The sequence below is a fragment of the Triticum aestivum genome, chromosome 7A, assembly GCF_018294505.1.
Source record: "Triticum aestivum cultivar Chinese Spring chromosome 7A, IWGSC CS RefSeq v2.1, whole genome shotgun sequence".
Classification (NCBI taxonomy): Eukaryota; Viridiplantae; Streptophyta; class Magnoliopsida; order Poales; family Poaceae; genus Triticum; species Triticum aestivum.
Genome location: NC_057812.1, coordinates 161,502,743 through 161,523,675, shown reverse-complemented (window position 1 = coordinate 161,523,675; position 20,933 = coordinate 161,502,743).

Below are 20,933 nucleotides of genomic sequence, written 5' to 3'. Positions count from 1 at the left end.
TAGGGGATCAATTGTAGCCTCTTTCGATAAGTAAGAGTGTCGAACCCAATGAGGAGCTAAAGGTAGAACAAATATTCCCTCAAGTTCTATCGACCACCAATACAACTCTACGCACACTTGACGTTCGCTTTACCGGAAACAAGAATGAAACTAGAAGTACTTTGTAGGTGTTTTTGGGTAAGCTTGCAAGAAAGTAAAGAGCACGAAAATAAAACTAGGGGCTGTTTAGATAAAGACACAACTAAAGTAAATATAGAGAGTGTGGAAAAGTGGTGGTAGGAGTTGCGAAATTGTCCCTTAAGCAATTGACTAGTTTACTAGACCGATAGCAAGTTTTATGTGGGAGAGGCCACTGCTAGCATGTCATCCCTTACTTGGAATTCTATGCACTTATGATTGGAACTATTAGCAAGCATCCGCAACTACTAACGTTCATTAAGGTAAAACCCAACCATAGCATTAAGATATATTGGCCCCCCTTCAATCCCGTATGCATCAATTTCTATGCTAGGTTGAAGCTTTTGTCACTCTTGCCCTCCAATACATAGTCCTATCAACATACAACTAACCCTATGGTGTGATCCACATGCGCGCTCATATGATGGACACCAAAGGACAGCAACATAACCACAAGCAAATTAAATCAATCATAGCAATTCATCAACCACCGATAGGACAACGAAAATCTACTCAGACATCATAGGATGGCAACACAATAATAATATGAAGCATAAAGCACCATGTTCAAGTAGAGGGTACAGCGGGTTGCGGGAGAGTGGACCGCTGTAGATAGAGGGGGTAAGGTGATGGAGATGTTGGTGAAGATGGCGAAAGTGTTGGTGTAGATCGCGGTGATGATGATGGCCCCCGGCGGCGTTCTGGCGCCACCGGAAGCTAGGGGGAGAGAGCCCCCCTCCTTCTTATTCTTCCTTGACCTTCTCCCTAGATGGGAGAAGGGTTTCCCCTCTGGTCCATGGTCTCCATGGCGTGGGAGGGGCGAGAGCCCCTCCGAGATTGGATCTGTCTCTCTGCTCTCTCTGTTTCCGTGTTCTGTTTTCTGGCCCTTCACTGTTTCTTAAATTCATGGAGATCCGTAACTCCGAATGGGCTGAATTTTGGACACGATATCTATCCGGAGATTAGCTTTCTTGCGGCGAAAGAAGGGCTCCAACCGCCTTACGGGGTGGCCACGAGGGTCAGGGGCGCCCCCCCTACCTCGTGCCCCCCTCAGGCACCGTCTCGCGATGATTCCACTTCCCAAAATTCATAAATATTCCAAAATAAATCTCCGTCAGTTTTTATTCCGTTTGGAGTCCGTTTGGTATGGGTTTTCTGCGAAACAAAAAACATGCAACAAACAGGAACTGGCACTGGGCACTGGATCAATATGTTAGTCCCAAAAATAGTATAAAAAGTTGCCAAAAAGTATATGAAAGTTGTAGAATATTGGCATGGAACAATAAAAAATTATAGATACGATGGAGACGTATCAGCACCCCCAAGCTTAATTCCTGCTCATCCTCGAGTAGGCAAATGATAAAAAAGATAATTTTTGATGTGGAATGCTACCTAGCATAATCTTGATCATATGTCTAATCATGGCATGAATATTAAGACACGAGTGATTCAAAGCAATAATCTATCGTTGACATAAAAACAATAATACTTCAAGCATACCAACCAAGCAATTATGTCTTATTGAAATAACATAGCCAAAGAAAGCTCATCCCTACAAAATCATATAGTCTAGCTATGCTCTATCTTCACCACACAAAATATTCACATCATGCACAACCCTGATGACAAGCCAAGCAATTATTTCATACTTTTGATGTTTCTCAAACCTTTTCAACTTTCACGCAATACATGAGCGTGAGCCATGGACATAGCACTATAGGTGGAATAGAATATGATGATGGAGGTTATGTGGAGAAGACAAAAAAGGAGAAAGTCTCACATAAACTAGGCGTACCAACGGGCTATGGAGATGCCCATTAATAGATATCAATGTGAGGAGTAGGGATTGCCATGCAACGGATGCACTAGAGCTATAAGTATATGAAAGCTCAAACTGAAACTAAGTGGGTGTGCATCCAACTTGCTTGCTCATGAAGACCTAGGGCATTTGAGGAAGCCCATCGTTGGAATATACAAGCCAAGTTCTATAATGAAAATTCCCACTAGTATATGAAAGTGAACTCAAGAGACTCTCTATATGAAGAACATGGTGCTACTTTGAAGCAAAAGTGTGGTAAAAGGATAGTAACATTGCCCCTTCTCTCTTTTTCTCTCATTTTTTCCTTTTTTTTCTTTTTTGGGCCTTCTCTTTTTTTTGGCCTTTCTCTTTTTTTCGTCCGGAGTCTCATCCCGACTTGTGGGGGAATCATAGTCTCCATCATCCTTTCCTCACTGGGGCAATGATCTAATAATGATGATCATCACACTTTTATTTACTTACAACTCAATATTACAACTCGATATCTAGAACAAAGATATGACTCTATATGAATGCCTCCGGCGGTGTACCGGGATGTGCAATGATCTAGCGTAGCAATCACATCAAAAAACAGACAAGCCATGAAAACATCATGCTAGCTATCTTACGATCATGCAAAGCAATATGACAATAAATGCTCAAGTCATGTATATGATGATGATGGAAGTTGCATGGCAATATATCTCAGGATGGCTATGGAAATGCCATAATAGGTAGGTATGGTGGCTGTTTTGAGGAAGATATAAGGAGGTTTATGCGTGATAGAGCGTATCGTATCACGGGGTTTGGATGCACCGGCGAAGTTTGCACCAACTCTCGAGGTGAGAAAGGGCAATGCACGGTACCGAAGAGGCTAGCAATGATGGAAGGGTGAGAGTACGTATAATCCATGGACTCAACATTAGTCATAAAGAACTCACATACTTATTGCAAAAATCTATTAGTCATCAAAAAAAAGTACTACGCGCATGCTCCTAGGGGGATAGATTGGTAGGAAAAGACCATCGCTCGTCCCGGACCGCCACTCATAAGGAAGACAATCAATAAACACCTCATGCTCCGACTTCGTTACATAACGGCTCACCATACGTGCATGCTACGGGATTTGCAAACCTCAACATAAGTATTTCTCAATTTCACAATTACTCAACTAGCACGACTCTAATATCACCACTTTTACATCGCAAAACTATTGCAAGGAATCAAACATATCATATTCAGCGATCTACAAGTTTATGTAGGATTTTATGACTAACCATGTGAATGACCAGTTCCTGTCATCTCTCTAAATAGATATAAGTGAAGCAAGAGAGTTTAATTCTTTCTACAAAATATATGCCCACGCTCTAACAAATATAAGTGAAGCAAAAGAGCATTCTACAAATGGCAGTTGTCTATGTAAAGAGAAACAGGCAATCCAAGCTTCAATTGATATAAGTGAAGCACATGAAGCATTCTATAAAGCCATACTCAAAAGATATAAGTGAAGTGCAAAGAGCATTCTGTAAATCAACCAAGGACTATCTCATACCAGCATGGTGCATAAAATAAAAATGAAAACCTAAATGCAAAAGACGCTCCAAGATTTGCACATATCACATGAATGAAACGAATCCGAAAACATACCGATACTTGTTGAAGAAAGAGGGGATGCCTTCCCAGCATTCCCAAGCTTAGACGCTTGAGTCTCCTTGAATATTTACTTGGGGTGCCTCGGGCATCCCCAAGCTTGAGCTCTTGCCTCTCTTCCTTCTTCTCACATCGAAACCTTCTCGATCATCGAACACTTCATCCACACAAAACTTCAACAGAAAACTCGGTAAGATCCGTTAGTATAATAAAGCAAATCACTAATCTAAGTACTGTTGCAAACCAATTCATATTTTGTTTTGAATTGTGTCTACTGTAATATAACTTTTTCATGGCTTAATCCACTGATATAAATTGATAGTTTCATCAAAACAAGCAAACTATGCATCAAAAACTGAATCTGTCAAAAACATAACAGTCTGTAATAATCTGAACATTCACCATACTTATGATACTTTAAAAATTCTTCCAAAATTAGGAAAAATAAACAATTTGTACAGAAAGACACTGCAAGAAGAATCAGAACCATTTGACGTTCGAGTAAAAAATTAAAATTCACGCACTACAGCCAAAGTTTCTGTCCTGCATCGCACAAACCAACAAGCATTGTAAACATCCTAAAGGCAAACCTTGGCACATTATTTTTATAATACAATGGAATTGTACAAGGGGATAATTATTTTTTTTGAAAAGTTTCTGTAATCAAGATTCACAAAGTTTCCGTGAGCATGAACAAAGTTCAAGGCTAGCTCCCACTTCAACAATGCTTGTCTCTCTCACTTTCACTTTCCTTTTTGAAAAAGTTTTGGGTTCCCATATTTATTTTTGTTGTTTTTAAACTATATGAAAGCACTCAACAAAAATAAATGACTCTCTAAAACTTCCGGGTTGTCTCCCTGGCAGCACTTTCTTTAAAGCCATTAAGCTAGGCATATAGTGCTCAAGTAGTGAATCCACCCGGATCCCAGGGTATATCAAAGCCAATTTTAATTAGCAATGATTTGTAATTTAGTAGTGAGCACAAATTAACATATATCATGTAATGACGAAGTCTAACTCTCTTCCTATGCATCGGCATGTCATAAAAGAACAATTCATGCACACATAGTAAAGGCCAATGCATAGTCTAAACAGTTTCTTGCAATTTTATCGTGTTGGAGACATAGAGAGGTGGAGATATAGTTCCTCTCTCATAATAATTGCAAGTAGGAGCAGCAAGCACATGCATATTATATTCATCAAAATCATCATGTGCAACGGTAAGAGGCAACCCATCAATGTAATCCTTAATAAGTGCAAACTCCTCCGATATAGTGTAGTTTGGAGAATTCAAAAAGATAATAGGACTATCATGCGTGGGTGCAATAGCAACAATTTCATGTTTAACATAAGGAACTATAGCAAGTTCATCTCCATAAGCATAATTCATATTGGCATCTTGGCCACAAGCATAGCAAGAATCATCAAAAAGGGATATTTCAAGAGAATCAATGGGATCATAACAATCATCATAGCAATCATCCTTCGGTAAGCACGAAGGGGAATTAAACAATGTATGGGTTGAAGAGTTACTCTAATTATAAGGTGGGCACGGGTGATCAATCCGCTCTTCCTCCTTTTGTTCTTCGCTCTCCACCTCATCTTTTTCATCCAATGAGCTCACAGTTTCATCAATTTCTTCTTCCATAGGCTCCTGCAAAATATTAGTCTCTTCTTTGACAACGGAGTACTCCTCGATATATTGTTTAACATAGGCATTAGAAGCATAATTCTCATAACAATATTCAAGTATGGCAAAATTTTCAGATTTGTAAAGAGTAGCATCATACTTTTCAATCAAAGAAGCAATTTCAAAAGCACCCTTAAAAGCAACAAATTCTTCAATTTGTTGAACATCATAGTAACTATAAACACCCTTAGCATACGAAGATAAGATCCCATTATCAATAAACTCACATTGGTAGGGAAGGTGTTTTTTAGGGTTTTTAGAACAACAAGTAAAATCATATTCCCAACATAAATTCCAAGCATAGCATTGTAAACATTGAATTTGATCCCATAGTAGTTTCCCTTTTTCAGATATACGGTGTCGCACATAACAAGCATTCTCATCTAAAGATTTGCCCTCAACTAAGCTAGTTGGGGTTTCGGCACGAGCACAAAGGGATCGAAGATGATCCAAGTAAAAAGCTTCAGCAGTGTGATAGATTTTGAGTGGTTATTCAGGCATTGGTTTAAGTAGGTACAACTAATTTTTTTGGTATTTTGCGTTTCCTACCCATAACTAAAGATAGAAAACAACTAAGAACAGCAAATAAAAATTACTTAGTGATAAAGAAAACAAGCACACACAAGAATATTCACCCCACGCTATTGCTCCCCTGCAACGGTGCCAGAAAAAGGTCTTGATAACCCACAAGTATAGGGGATCAATTGTAGCCTCTTTCGATAAGTAAGAGTGTCGAACCCAATAAGGAGCTAAAGGTAGAACAAATATTCCTTCAAGTTCTATGGACCACCGATACAACTCTACGCACACTTGACGTTCGCTTTACCGGAAACAAGAATGAAACTAGAAGTACTTTGTAGGTGTTTTTGGGTAAGCTTGCAAGAAAGTAAAGAGCATGAAAATAAAACTAGGGGCTGTTTAGATAAAGACACAACTAAAGTAAATATAGCGAGTGTGGAAAAGTGGTGGTAGGAGTTGCGAAATTGTCCCTTAAGCAATTGACTAGTTTACTAGACCGATAGCAAGTTTTATGTGGGAGAGGCCACTGCTAGCATGTCATCCCTTACTTGGAATTCTATGCACTTATGATTGGAACTATTAGCAAGCATCCACAACTACTAACGTTCAATAAGGTAAAACCCAACCATAGCATTAAGATATATTGGCCCCCCTTCAATCCTGTATGCATCAATTTCTATGCTAGGTTGAAGCTTCTGTCACTCTTGCCCTCCAATACATAGTCCTATCAACATACAAATAACCCTATGGTGTGATCCACGCACGCGCTCATATGATGGGCACCAAAGGACAGCAACATAACCACAAGCAAATTAAATCAATCATAGCAATTCATCAACCACCGATAGGACAACGAAAATCTACTCAGACATCATAGGATGGCAACACATCATTGGATAATAATATGAAGCATAAAGCACCATGTTCAAGTAGAGGGTACAGCGGGTTGCGTGAGAGTGGACCGCTATAGATAGAGGGGGGAAGGTGATGGAGATGTTGGTGAAGATGGCGGAAGTGTTGGTGTAGATCGCGGTGATGATGATGGCCCCCGGCGCCACCGGAAGCGATGGGGAGAGAGCCCCCCTCCTTCTTCTTCTTCTTCCTTGACCTTCTCCCTAGATGGGAGAAGGGTTTCCCCTCTGGTCCATGGTCTACATGGCGTGGGAGGGGCGAGAGCCCCTCCGAGATTGGATCTGTCTCTCTGCTCTCTCTGTTTCCATGTTCTGTTTTCTGGCTCTTCACCGTTTCTTAAATTCCCGAAGATCCGTAACTCCGATTGAGCTGAATTTTGGACACAATATCTATCCGGATATTAGCTTTCTTGCGGCGAAAGAAGGGCTCAAACGGCCTTATAGGGTGGCCACGAGGGTCAGGGGCGCGCCTGACACCCTAGGGCGCGCCTGACACCCTAGGGCGCGCCCCCTACCTCATGCCCCCCTCGGGCACCGTCTCACGATGATTCCACTTCCCAAAATTCATAAATATTCCAAAATAAATCTCTGTCAGTTTTTATTCCGTTTGGACTCCGTTTGGTATGGGTTCTCTGCGAAACAAAAAACATGCAACAAACAGGAACTGACACTGGGCACTGGATCAATATGTTAGTCCCAAAAATAGTATAAAAAGTTGCCAAAAAGTATATGAAAGTTGAATAATATTGGCATGGAACAATCAAAAATTATAGATACGACGGAGACGTATCAGGGTCCATAGCTAGTAGCTAGATGGCTTCTTCTCTCTCTTTGATTCTCAATACAAAGTTCTCCTTGATGTTCTTGGAGATCTATTCGATGTAATGCTCTTTTGCGGTGTGTTTGCCGAGATCCGATGAATTGTGGATTTATGATCAGCTTATCTATGAATATTATTTGAATCTCCTCTGAATTCTTTTATGCATGATTTGATATCTTTGTAAGTCTCTTCAAACTATCGATTTGATTTGGCCAACTAGATTGGTTTTTCTTGCAATGGGAGAAGTGCTTAGCTTTGGGTTCAATCTTGCGGTGCTCGGTCCTAGTGATAGAAGGGGAACCGACACATATTGTATTATTTCCATCGAGGATAAAAAGATGGGGTTTTCATCATATTGTTTGAGTTAATTCCTCTACATCATGTCATCTTATTTAAGGCGTTACTCCGTTCTTTATGAACTTAATACTCTAGATGCATGCTGGATAGCGGTTGATGTGTGGACTGTGGAGTAATAGTAGTAGATGCAGAATCGTTTTAGTCTACCTTATACGGACGTGATGCCTATATTCATGAGCATTGCCTTAGATATTGTCATAACTTTGCGCTTTTCTATCAATTGCTCGGTAGTAATTTTTCACCCACCATAATATTTTCTATCTTGAGAGAAGCCTCTAGTGAAACCTATGGCCATCGGGTCTATTTTCCATCATATAAGTTTCCGATCTACAATTCTAGTTTCCTATTTACTTTCTTTTGCAGTCTTTTACTTTCCGTTCCATAGACCAAAAATACCAAAAACATTACTTTACCGTTTATCCATCTCTATCATATCTCACGTTGCAAATAACCGTGAATGATTGACAACCCCTTTATCGCATTGGGCGCAAGGTTGGTGTTTGTTTGTGCAGGTATTTGGTGGCTTGTGCATTGTCTCCTACTGGATTGATACCTCGGTTCTCAAAACCGTGGGAAATAACTATGCTACTTTGCTGCATCACCCTTTCCTCTTCAAGGAAAAAACCAACGCAAGCTCAAGAGGTAGCAAGAAGGATTTCTGGCGCCGTTGCTGGGGAGGCTATGTAAGCAGCACTAACACCCCGTCAACTAAGCTCTTTTCTGGTGCCGTTGCCGGGGAGATCTATGCCAAGCCAAGATATACCAAGTGCCCATCATAAACTCTCATCTCTCACATTACATTATTCGCCATTCGCCTCTCATTTTCCTCTCCCCCACTTCTAAAACAATTTTCGAAAAGATTTGCCTTTTCGTTTGCCTTGATGTCTTATTTGGCTCGTTTGCTCGGTTGCTTGGAATAATCGTGTATTTATTGCAAATCAGAGAACCTAAGATTTATGGATCCTCATCCGCTTGCTAATCTTTTTAAGAGATTCAATTATGATGAGCCAATTGCTAGTGAGTTCTGTCCACTAGATTATCTTCATGAAGTTTTGCTTGAAATTCGTGAATCAAAAAGTTATGATGAAGTACTTTATGAAGTGATTCATGAGATCTTTGAATAAAAAGCATGATTGCAATGATGTTATTATAAATTCTATTAATGTCAATTGTGCTAATAATTTGCAAAACACTAAGCTTGGGGATACTAGTTTTGCTATGTCCACTACTTGTTGCAATGATCATAATTGGGGCGATTCTTCTTATGATCTTGAAAATTTATTTAAGCCCCATGATGAATATGAGATTGATAATAGTGTTTGCAATAATATTGAAAGTTGGTTTGGAATATTGTCAACTTTAGATCCTACATATTTGGAGAATGTTCAATCTTATGATTTTTTTTATAAAAGTGCATTTGGAGAGGTCATGACTTTAGATAATGTTTTTTGAGAACTGATGACAGTGAAATTCTCTCACTGCCTTTTATATTAATAAGACAAAATTAAGGGGGGTTAGAGTGTCCAGCACTGTACAAGTTACATAGGGGGGTTAGATAAGAAGCCTAATACAAACAGAAGGTGAAATCAAAGCAAGTTAACTATTGATAGAATGTAAGGGCTCTGCTCTTGCTTTGATCGATGAACCAACATGGCAAAGTCCTGCTTGAATCTGCTCCTCCAAGAATCAAATGAAGGTTCAATTCCTCTAAAGTGTTTATCATTCCTCTCCTTCTAGATCCCCCAGGCTGCCACTGCAAAAACTTCTAAGAACATCGGCCTTGTCCATCTGACCTTGCCCTCATGCAACATCCCAGCATCTCTGACTGAAGGGACATGTGAAGAAGAGGTGAACAATATCTTCCTCAGGCGGGTGGTGGCAGAGTAGGCAGTTGTAGTCATCATTTTGGACTCTGAAGTGTCTTCTCCGGAGCATATTTCTAGTGTTCAACCTGTCAGCCAACAACCACAAAAACACCTTCCATTGCATTGTACATTTGGTTTTCCAGATCCACCCAAAAACCTCATCAACTTGTATCTGGCTAAAACAGCGGGCATAGTATTTTGAGGATCAAAACTCATCACCTTCCCAAACACAGGACCACACATCCTTGTCATCAGTCATTGAGGTATCCATATTAGTCCCAATGGACTGAATAGCATGGATAGAAGTAGGAGGTGGGGCAGCATCAGATACCTTGTCATGTCTCCCATCGCTAGGTGTGCCACCAATGGAGGGCCCAGGAAGAGATGGATCTCTCCTAGGCTTGACCTTGGACGTTGTAGCTCTCTTATCAGTCATTGGAGGGACCCTGAACCCGTCGTATTTGTTTGAGCGGGCACTGTGACAAAGAAGAACAGTGTCCACATGAGCTGGCTCCTTGAGCATCATACGTCCGATCGGGCCCACAACACGATCCACACATTCAGGCACATCCAGACTCACTGGGGGGGGGGGCAGGTAGTGGTTCCTCCAGAACTGGCATCTCAGAGGTTAAATCATCCAATGAGGCAGACAGAACAAACACATTACCCATACTAAAAGCTAAACCGAAGATGCGTCCAAAAACATCAGTTTCCGGCCTCACTTGGCCGAGCAGAGCCATGCACACACGATCAAGCTGAAACTGAATAACAGTGAAAGGATTGAGTGGGAAACATGCTGTACTGGGAGACTCAGCAGGTAATATAGAGCGGGTATAGATCCTCTTGAGCATACCACCCATCCACGAAAGCAAATCACTGTCAATAGCAATGAACATAGCAGCTACAGAGCCTCCAGCTCTGACAAAAGCATGAATAGCAGAAGGAGCACCATTGATGAAACTGTCGGCCAAATCCTCCACATAAGAATATTCAGACCAAGCATCGGACAAATTGTCCACCAGGTTGTGCTCTTGTGGCACACCATCCATCAGAAACGGTCCATCGTACTCAAAGTAGGTTCTGAAGCTGAAACCTATGTACGGAGGTGGTACCACTGGCCATGTACTCCATCCATTGGCTTGCACTTGATCCTGAGCTTGCTCATTGCCATTCCAAGCAGCCTCATTAGCTGCTTGCTGGGCCTCCATCTCATTAATCCTAGCTTGCTGCATGATTGTATAATAAGGCAGAGTGTATGGATGCGGAGACGCATTCAGAAGTGGTGGAGTATCTTCAGTCCCTTGCAGGCCAGGCACTGTGTTTCTGCCATTCAACACATATACAGGGACGGACCAAGAACGACCCAGTCCTGGCAGCAATCCAACTTTGGTGACAAGCAAACTATGAGGAACTTCCACAATATCTTTGATGTGACATTTAACAAGAACTCTAGCTTTGTTCTCGTTAGGTCTTGGCCAAGCCAGCAGTTTACCAAAGCAAGAAACCACCTTATTAACATAATGTTCAGTCATGTAATCTATAGGGAAAGCAAGCACCAAGATCCAAACTTCATATTTAAAAGCAGGCATTCTCATGTTAATCCCTTCATCATGGGGGATTAAAGTGAAATAAGAATCCTCAGTTAAAGCATGCGGCCCCTCTCTAATGGCGTCATCTCTACTCTGAACATCAAGAAAAGCAACACAGCCTACTGCAATTGGATAGACAAACTCATCCCCAATCTGATACTCTAGATCCTCCCTAATGATCTGACAAACTTCTTCCAGCCAATACCTCTTCTGATGATCTAGAACTGGGGGGGGGGGGTGATCTCAATCAGAGCGTACCTTTCGTGGTTCAACGGCGGCTCATCCACAACCATACACTACAAAAAAAAGACACACCCGTGACATTTTGGGCCGAACGAATTTTTTTCTGTCATACATATGACACTTTTATGACGATAATTGTGACAAAACCCGGTATCATCATAGATGTGGTGGGCTCCTACTTCTATGACAAAAAATCATGATAAAAAATGGGCTTTTCGTCCTGGGCGGGCCGGAGACGCAGCTGCATGACATTCTTTGGGCCGTCCATGATGGAAAAAACCATGGTAGAAGCGAGGGGGAGGAAAATTTCAGGGAGTTCCCGGTTACGGTGGGAGGTCGGGGGCCGAGCGATGCGCGTTTCTCTCGTACACGTACGCGTGTGTGTGCGAGGCGTTGGCTCTAACTGAACCCGAGCGAGGCGTTGGGCTCTAACTGAACCCGAGCGATTGCACTGCAGGCTACGCGTTACTGAACCCGAGCGATCGATCGATGGCTGTTAACTGAACCCGGTCGAGCGATTCCTTGGCTACTGCTGCTAACTGAAGCCGATCGATGGGATGAACAGTGAGCATTGCGGGGGGGGGGGGGGGAGGGTTGGATGAACAGTGAGCGGTGGCGTTGCCTCTGGATGAATAGGACCCCATGGTGTGGTGGAGGGTTGGATGAACAGTAGACGGTGGAGGGGTGCCCGTGGAGGGGTGGATGAACAGGACCCCGTGGTGTGGAGGGTTGGATGAACAGTAGATGGTGGAGGGGTGCCCGTGGAGGGGTGGTTGAACAGGACCCCGTGGTGTGGAGGGCTGGATGAACAGTAGACGGTGGAGGGGTGGTTGAACAGTAGCCGGTGGAGTAGCGCACGGTGGAGGCTGGATGAACAGGAGCCCGTGGAGGCTGGAGGAGGTCGACGGTGGATGAACAGTAGCTCGTGGAGGCTGGAGGGGGTCGATGGTGGAGATGAACAGTATCCCGTGGAGTCCCGTTTTGCGGTACGCCACACCCCTCCCGATGAACAGGACCCCCGTTTCGACCGTAGCGCTCCAACACAAGTCCGTTTCTTCCGTTTTGCGGTACGCCACACCCCTCCTGATCAACAGGACCCCTGTTTCGACCGTAGGAGGTCCATTTCCTTCGTTTTGCGGTACGTCACACCCCTCCCGATCAACAGGACCCCCGTTTCGACCGTAGGAGGTCCGTTTCCTCCGTTGTGCGGTACGCCAGACCCCTCCCGATGAACAGGATCCCGTTTCGAACGTGGCCGGTCGAACACAAGCCCGTTTCCTCCGTTCTGCGGTACGCCAGGCCTCGTTTCCATCGCCTGTTCCATCCAAGCCCTCCCGATGAACATGACCACGCATTCCGTTGCCTCCCCATGAACACGACGCATTCCGTTGCCTCCCCATGAACACGACGACGACGCTGTTTCTCCGTTCCGACCCAGCCATGTACATGAGCCCTCGCTATACGTATGCGCGAGTAGGCGTTCGAGACCCCGCCCGTATGTACACATACGTGGCCATATTTTCTTTCTTGCACCCTGGCCACTGTACGTACGTGTACATGCTACGTGCGCGCCTCTACTACGACACGTGTGCGCCTCTACATCGACCAGTATATATGTACGTACACGTTCGCGACCAGAATGACAACGCTACGTACGCTTCGACCAGGTGGGTCCCGACTGTCAGGCACTTCCTTGCCTACGAAGATGTAGCTGGTGGGTCCCAGCAGTCAGGGGGGCGAAATACGATGGCCCGTCCGGTGGGTCTCCACTGTCAGGTGGAGGAATAATTATTTTGCACGTAATAAGGAGGCACTTCCTTACTGCGGCCGTGGACCCAGCTGTCAGCCTCTCCACGTACAATCGACGTCCGATGGAAGTCGTTCCTTGACCACGTTGACCATGCCGTGCTGAGAGCACCAGGGTGGTGGACGATGGCGAGGCCTAGGAAGGGGACGACGGGGAGCCAGGGAAGACGCGGCAGTGGAAGCCCGCGCGCGCGGAGAGGAGTATGAGGGTTCACTTGTTCGGCTGCGGTGTGAGGCTGCCGTCGCCGTAGGGCCTGGCCAGTGGTGGGAATAGTAGGGGGTGGTGAGGCCTCCGCAGCAGTACAGCCGGCCACGGGAGGCAGGTGCATGCGGCACGACCGGCGCTGCTTTGGGCGGCTGGAGCAAGAAGACCAGAGGTTGAAGAAGCAGTACGGCCGTTGGATGTACATCGTATGGTCAGTGGAGCTAGAATCGTTCATATTGACTAAATTTGACAAAGGCCCCCGTCCTAGTCAACTTAGTAGGCCCACAAGTCAGCCTCCCACCATGGTGGGTCCCGGCTAGCAGGGGAAGTATTCATTTTTTTGTGCGTAATAAGGAGGCACTTCCGGTGGGTCCGAGCTGACAGCGGGGGGGGAACGTTTTTTTCGCGAAATACGCTGGCCCGTCCGGTGGGTCCGAGCAGTCAGGGGGAAACATTTTTTTCGCGAAATAAGGTGGCCCGTCCGGTGGGTCCCTGATGTAAGGTGGAGGAATAATTATTTTGCGTGTAATAAGGAGGCACTTCCTTGCGGTCGCCTGGACCCAGCTGTCAGCCTCTCCACGTACAGTCCATGTTCGATGGAAGCCATTCCTTGACCATGTTGACCACGCCGCGCCGAGCGCACCGGGGCGGTGGATGACGGCGAGGCCTAGGAAGGGGACGAAGCGGAGCTGGGGAAGACGCGGCAGTGGATGCGCACGTGTAGAGGAGTACGAGGGCACTGTTTTGCTGCGGTGTGAGGCTGCCGTCGCCGCAGAGTAACAGGGGGTGTGGGTGAGTAGAGGGATGGCCTGTCCAGCGGTGGGAGTAGTAGGGGGCGGTGAGGCCTCCGCCGCATCGCAGCCGGCCACGGGAGGCAGGAGAACAAGGCACGACCAGCGCTGGTTTGGGCGGCTGGAGCAAGAAGATCAGAGGTTGAAGAAGCACTACGGCCGTTGGATGGACATCGTACGGTCACTGGAGCTAGAATCGTGCATTATTGACTAAGTTGACAAAGCCCTCCGTCCCCGTCAACTTAGTAGGCCCCACAAGTCAGCCTGCCACTATACTGGGTCCCATCTAACAGGGGGAGTATTCATTTTTTTTGCGCGTAATAAGGAGGCACTTCCTTGCGTGCGAAGATATAGCTGGTGGGTCCGAGCTGTCAGCGGCAGTAACATTTTTTTCGCGAAATACAGAGGCCCTTTCGGTGGGTCCCTGATGTCAGGTGGAGGAATCATTATTTTGCACGTAATAAGGAGGCATTTCCTTGCGTGCGACCATGGACCCAGCTGTCGGCCTCTCCACGTACAGTCCACTTCAGATGCATGTCGGTCGTTGACCATGTTTACCAGGCCACGCCGAGAGCACCAGGGCGGTGGACGACGGCGAGGCCTAGGAAGGGAACGACACGGAGGCAGGGAAGACTCGACAGTTGTTTCCCACACGGAGGGGAGTACGACTGTACGAGGGTTTACTAGTTCGTCTGCCATCGCCGGAGAATAACAGCAGGTGTGGGTGAGTAGAGGGATGGCTAGGCCAGCGATGGGAGTATGGTGGGGCGGTGAGGCCTGCGGGGCAGCAGGCCGCGGGGAGGAGGGAGCAGGCAGTCCCGCCGGCGCCTGTTTGAGCGGCTGGAGCAAGAAGAGCAGAGATTGAAGAAACACGACGGCCGTTGGATGGACATCCAACAGTCACTGCTTGTGCGTCAACCTTTTTTTAGGAAAGCCTCAAATCTGTGGAAAACAGCATACAGCCCATCTGCCATTATTTCTAATAATTTTCAGCCCATTTTCTAATTCTTAAGGTTTTTTTGGAGCCCATATTCTTTTTGTTAGCATTACATCCCAAATTGTGGCCACGGTTAAAAAATTATATGAATTTTTGCATATTTCGGTGCGGTCCGAACTGTTTTTAATCCCGAAATTTCGACTCACATTCAAACTGATTTTAAAAATAAATGTATATCTATATAAAATCCAACAAATTCTCCACGCATAAAAAATAATGTAATTTAAAATCTTGAAATGAAAAAAAATATATTTGAAACTAATTGCCGGTTTGATGTGTTTTAAAAATGTATAGCCCATTTCTCATTACTGATGGGCCATTTTCTCGGCCAGCCGAATGAAAGCTCTCCTCGTCTTGAAAGATTTGCAGCCCAACAGGCCTGATAAAGCGACTTACTTGGCAAATCACAAAAAAACTGGGCTGTGGTCATGGGCCCAGCTATCAGCCTCTCCACATACAATACTCTTCCGATGGAAGTCGTTCCTTGACCACGTTGACCACGCCGCGCGGAGAGCACCACGGCGGTGGACGACGGTGAGGCCTAGGAAGGGGAGGACGCGGAGCCGGGGAAGACACGGCAGTGGAAGCCCGCGCGGAGAGGAGTACGAGGGTTCACTGGTTCGGCTGCGGTGTGAGGCTGCCGTCGCTGCAGGGCCTGGCCAGCGGTGGGAATAGTAGGGGGCGGTGAGGCCTCCACGGCAGAACAGGCGGCCACGGGAGGCAGGAGCATGCGGCACGACCGGCACTGCTTTGGGCGGCTGGAGCAAGAAGACCAGAGGTTGAAGAAGCACTACGCCCGTTGGATGGACATCGTACGGTCACTGGAGCTAGAATCGTTCATATTGACTAAGTTGACAAAGCCCTCCATCCCCGTCAACTTTGTTGGCCCACAAGTCATCCTCCCACTATGGTGGGTCCCAGCTAGCAGGGGGGTATTCATTTTTTTGTGCGTAATAAGGAGGCACTTCCTTGCGTGCGAAGATATAGCCGGTGGGTCCGACATGTCAGCGGGGGAACGTTTTTTTCACGAAATACAGAGGCCCTTCCGGTGGGTCCCAGCTATCAGGTCCTCGCAAAAAAGGGAAAGAAAATCAAAGACTTGGGAAGGCGTACAGAATAAGCTAGTGTACCAGTAAAGAGACGTTGCCGAGTTTTAGAAAAAAGAAAGACGTGCTCCTGTAGCTGGTTCGAATCCAAACCTAGACTATGACTATATATGGTGCTATGCTACTCTGCAAGTAATGAAACTGACATATCCAACATTCGCTTCTCCTCTTCTCTACTTACTCTGCCTAGCATCAGAAGCTCTAGCCGCAGCAACCATGTCCGCTGGCTGCTCGTCCACCTGCTCTTCAGCAGGCATCAACCAGATATGCGCCAAGTCGCAACCCGTACCATCGCCTGTGGGTCTCATCACACCCTCACCGGCATGCGCACCGCAGCCGATTGCTCATCGCAACCCGCTGCCGTTGGTGTGGTGCCACTGCTGCAAATCATGCAGAGTCATCCATCGCGTCTCAACCACAATCCGCAACCCTAGCCGAGTCTTCTACAAATGCCTGAATCATGGGGTAATAATATGTTTAAGTGTTGTTCTGCTGCTTTTAGTTGCTGATTTTTTAATAGTTTGGTTGATGATCTACCAATTTGATTCGTGCAGAAAAGGGAAGATTCGTGTGATTTGTATTTCTGGGAAGTTGCTGATGTGGGGGAATGCAACTACGCTGATTATTTGGTTAGCCAAGGAATCCCAATACCAGCAGGTTGGGGTGTTGGACAAGTAACTGAAGGAACGTCAGAAGAGGAAGATGCAGAGCAGAAGGTTAAAGATGAAGTTCCTCTGATCATGGCCAAGCAACAGCTGCTGAACGGCCTTGACAACAATGAGGAGATGAAAGAGCTTGTGAAGATAATGGGAAAAATCGATGTGCTCTGTAGGATGATTATCTCTTTATTTGCAGTGTATGTAGCACTCGTGATGTATTCAGTGGCTACGACATGAGCACTTTGCTGAAACTAGTAATGAATGAAACCTGTGTAGCAGGCTGGGCGTAGTGTTTTGAACATCTAATGATTTCTATTAACGGAAATCAGGGGGTATCCCCTTTTGCTCATATAAATAAATAAATAGCAGAGGCCCTGTCGGGTCAGCTTTGTTCTCATTCGAAGACGTCGAGCAAATTGCAGTCCAACAGCAAACTATGTCATCAAATTCAAGTTTCATAGCCAAATATGAGTACAACTAAACAACAATGTCATCATGTTTTAGTTGTCATACAATCACCAAACACAAATCAGCATACATAACAAGTGATGTTCTCACAGCAAAATACTAAACAACATGTTCATCAGGTTTCAGTTGTCATAGAAAACACAATTTCACATAGTAGATAAAAAAACGTCTTCTAATAGGCAAATACGACAAAAGCAATGTAATCATCATCTGCAGCAGCAGCGTCAACATCTTCGCGATGTGTATTAGTCTGAATCGTAATTCCCCACGGTGTCATCTTCTTCTTCGTCCTCAACGTCCTCGAACGTTGGCTTCTTCTTGATCAACTCTTGTATGTCCACATCACGACAGGCAATCTTTTCGCCGGCATCATTGACGTGATGGTTCTCAAAGATATTAGGAACATCTGTGTTATCTTGTACATCAGGAGCAGTGTAAGCATCATCTTGTTGTGCAACTTCATTAAACGAATTCCTCTGCTCAAACCTTTGCAATACTCTCCAGTCATCGCTGTGTGCAAATGTGTCTTCCAAGAAAAATATCTGTGTTGCTTGATTTGCCAAAATAAAAGTCTCGTTGGTCTGGTACGCCGCCTTGACATTGATGGATTTGAAATAATCATCAGCTCTGGGTTTTGCGATCCTGGAAAACAGGTTATACCAACGACAGCACAACAGAACCACACACTGATGATCCTCGAAACTGGAGATATACTGCAACTGAACAATGTCTGTTATGTTAGAATACATTTCAACTGTCTCTTTGTCATACGTATCCGTGCTCATGATGGCACTGTTTTGTGTCTTCCTGCAAGGGTGTTGTAGCGCACATCTCCAACAACGCAAGATTCATAATGTCTTACCCGAGTATCAGGACCCATTGCTAGTGAGTAAAGGGCATCATCAACTGCCTGCCCATCCTCCCGCATCTTCTTAACCTATGGTTAGAAAATAGACAAGTTGATCATCTTATGTACTCAATATATTAAAAAAACTGACAGTGCACTTCAAAAGCTTACATGGTTCTTGAACCATTTCGCAAATCCTGCCATAACCAGTTTGTCAATGTTTCTTGGATTTTGTGGCAGTAACTCCTCTTTGTAGATGCTGCACAACATAGTGATCGCGTCAAACATCTAAATATATAAGAATGTGCTGCAAGTTTGGTAGATTACGATGTATAAGCTGCAGTACTGCACTTACTTGATATAAGGTAGTATCTCAGGACAGTTATTCAACACATACCAAACCATTTTGTCCAAATCTTTAGGTTTGTCCTCTTGTCGACTCTTCCCTGTAACTCGAACAGAATAATCGAAAACATTGAGCCCGGGATTGTCTTCACCCACCTCTTTGCTAAGCTGATCAGCTGTTTCAATGTATTTTGAGCATAATGTCAACGCTTCTGTAGCAATGTAAGCCTCTGCAATGGAACCCTCGGGTCTAGCTCTGTTCCTAACATAGCCCTTGAAAGTGCCTAGCCGCCTTTCAATAGGGTACATCCAGCCATACTGTACTGGACCTCTAAGTAGTGCCTCATCAGGTAGATGAACAGCCAAATGCACCATCACATCAAAGAAGGCTGGAGGATATATCTTCTCAAGGTCGCATAGGATAGTTGGTATCTTGTCTCTAAGACGCTCCAAAGCATCTATCCTGATATTCCTACTGCAAAGTTCCCTGAAGAATTGTCCCAACTCTGCAACTGCTCTGTATAAGTCAGGGCGGCCCAATCCTCTAAGGATAACAGGTAAATCCCTTTGAAGTAGGATGTGGCAGTCATGAGTTTTCAACCCTTGTACCTTGTTTCCATCTGCACTGACTCTCCTTTCAGGGTTGGAAGCAAATCCATGTGGGAATCTCACACGTGACAGGACCTCGCAGAATTCTTTTCTTTTTACCTTGTCCAAGACGTACACAGCTGGTGCCATATCCCATGGTTTACCTTCATCTTGCACCTGCAAATCCTGTCTGATATCCAGGTGTGTCAAATCAATCCTAGATTTTAAGGTATCTTTCGTCTTTCCTTCAATATTAAGAAGTGTGCCGATAATGCTGTCACATATATTTTTCTCAATGTGCATCACATCAAGATTATGCTGTAGATCCAAATCTTTCCAATACTCCAAGTCCCACAAAGTGGACCTGCGGGTGAACAATAATCTCTCTTCTGCCCTGCCACGCTTCCTTTTCCCGCTACCATTATCAGGATGGTTTCCTGGTGTAATATGCCTGACCTTCTCTAATTCCACTTGCAACTCATTGGCGGTGAGCCTCTTTGGCGCATCATGGTTTTCATGCTTTGCATTGAACACATGTCTTAGGTATTTTCTAGGCAGCGACTTGTCCTTGGCAAGGAAATGGCGGTGTGCAATGTAACAGATCTTGCTAAGTATTGCGTATGACAGCGGATTGCTGTCACAGTGAACACATGCATTGTAACCATGTGTCGTTCGCCCTGACATAGTGCCCAAAGCTGGATAATCATGGATGCACCAAATTATAACAGCACGCAGAAAGAAATCAGCTGGTGGGCTGCTATATAGGTCTCGAGTGAGAACACCCTTCCATAGCTGTTGAAGTTCCTCCACAAGAGGCTCCATGAACAAATCAAAATCCTTTCCAAGACTTTTTGGACCTGGGATGAGCAAGGCCATCATGTAGTTTGATTCTTTCGTGTAGACATTTGGAGGCATGTTGTAAGGGATAACAAGCACTGGCGACATGCTATATGTGGAGCTCTGGTGGCCAAATGGGTTAAATCCATCTGAAGCTAAGCCAAGTCTAATGTTTCTCGGGTCAGCAACAAACTCTTTGTGTTTATCATTGAAGCTTTTCCACTCACTACCATGAGATGGATGGCTCATTACATTCTGATCTCTGTACTCCTGGTTCCTAGAATGCCACAGTACATCCTCTCTTGTTTCAGCATCATGAAAAAACCTCTGCAGTCTTGGTGTAATTGGAAAATGTCTCAGCACATTATGAGGAATCCTCTTCACAGCATTGCCATCTTTCCATCTTGATGATTTGCATTTCGGGCATCCACTTAAGTTGGCATAATCCTTCCGGAACAGAACACAATTATTCTTACAAACATGGATCATATCATATCCAATTCCAACTGCACGAAGGAAATTCTTCATTTTACTGTAGGTGTGTGGCAGCTCAGACGCATCTGGGAAAGATTCGTGGAAAGCAGCCAACATCGCATCGAATGATTTGTTGGTCATCCGCTCAGATGTCTTCACCTGAAGAAAGGTGACCATAGCTGAGAATACTG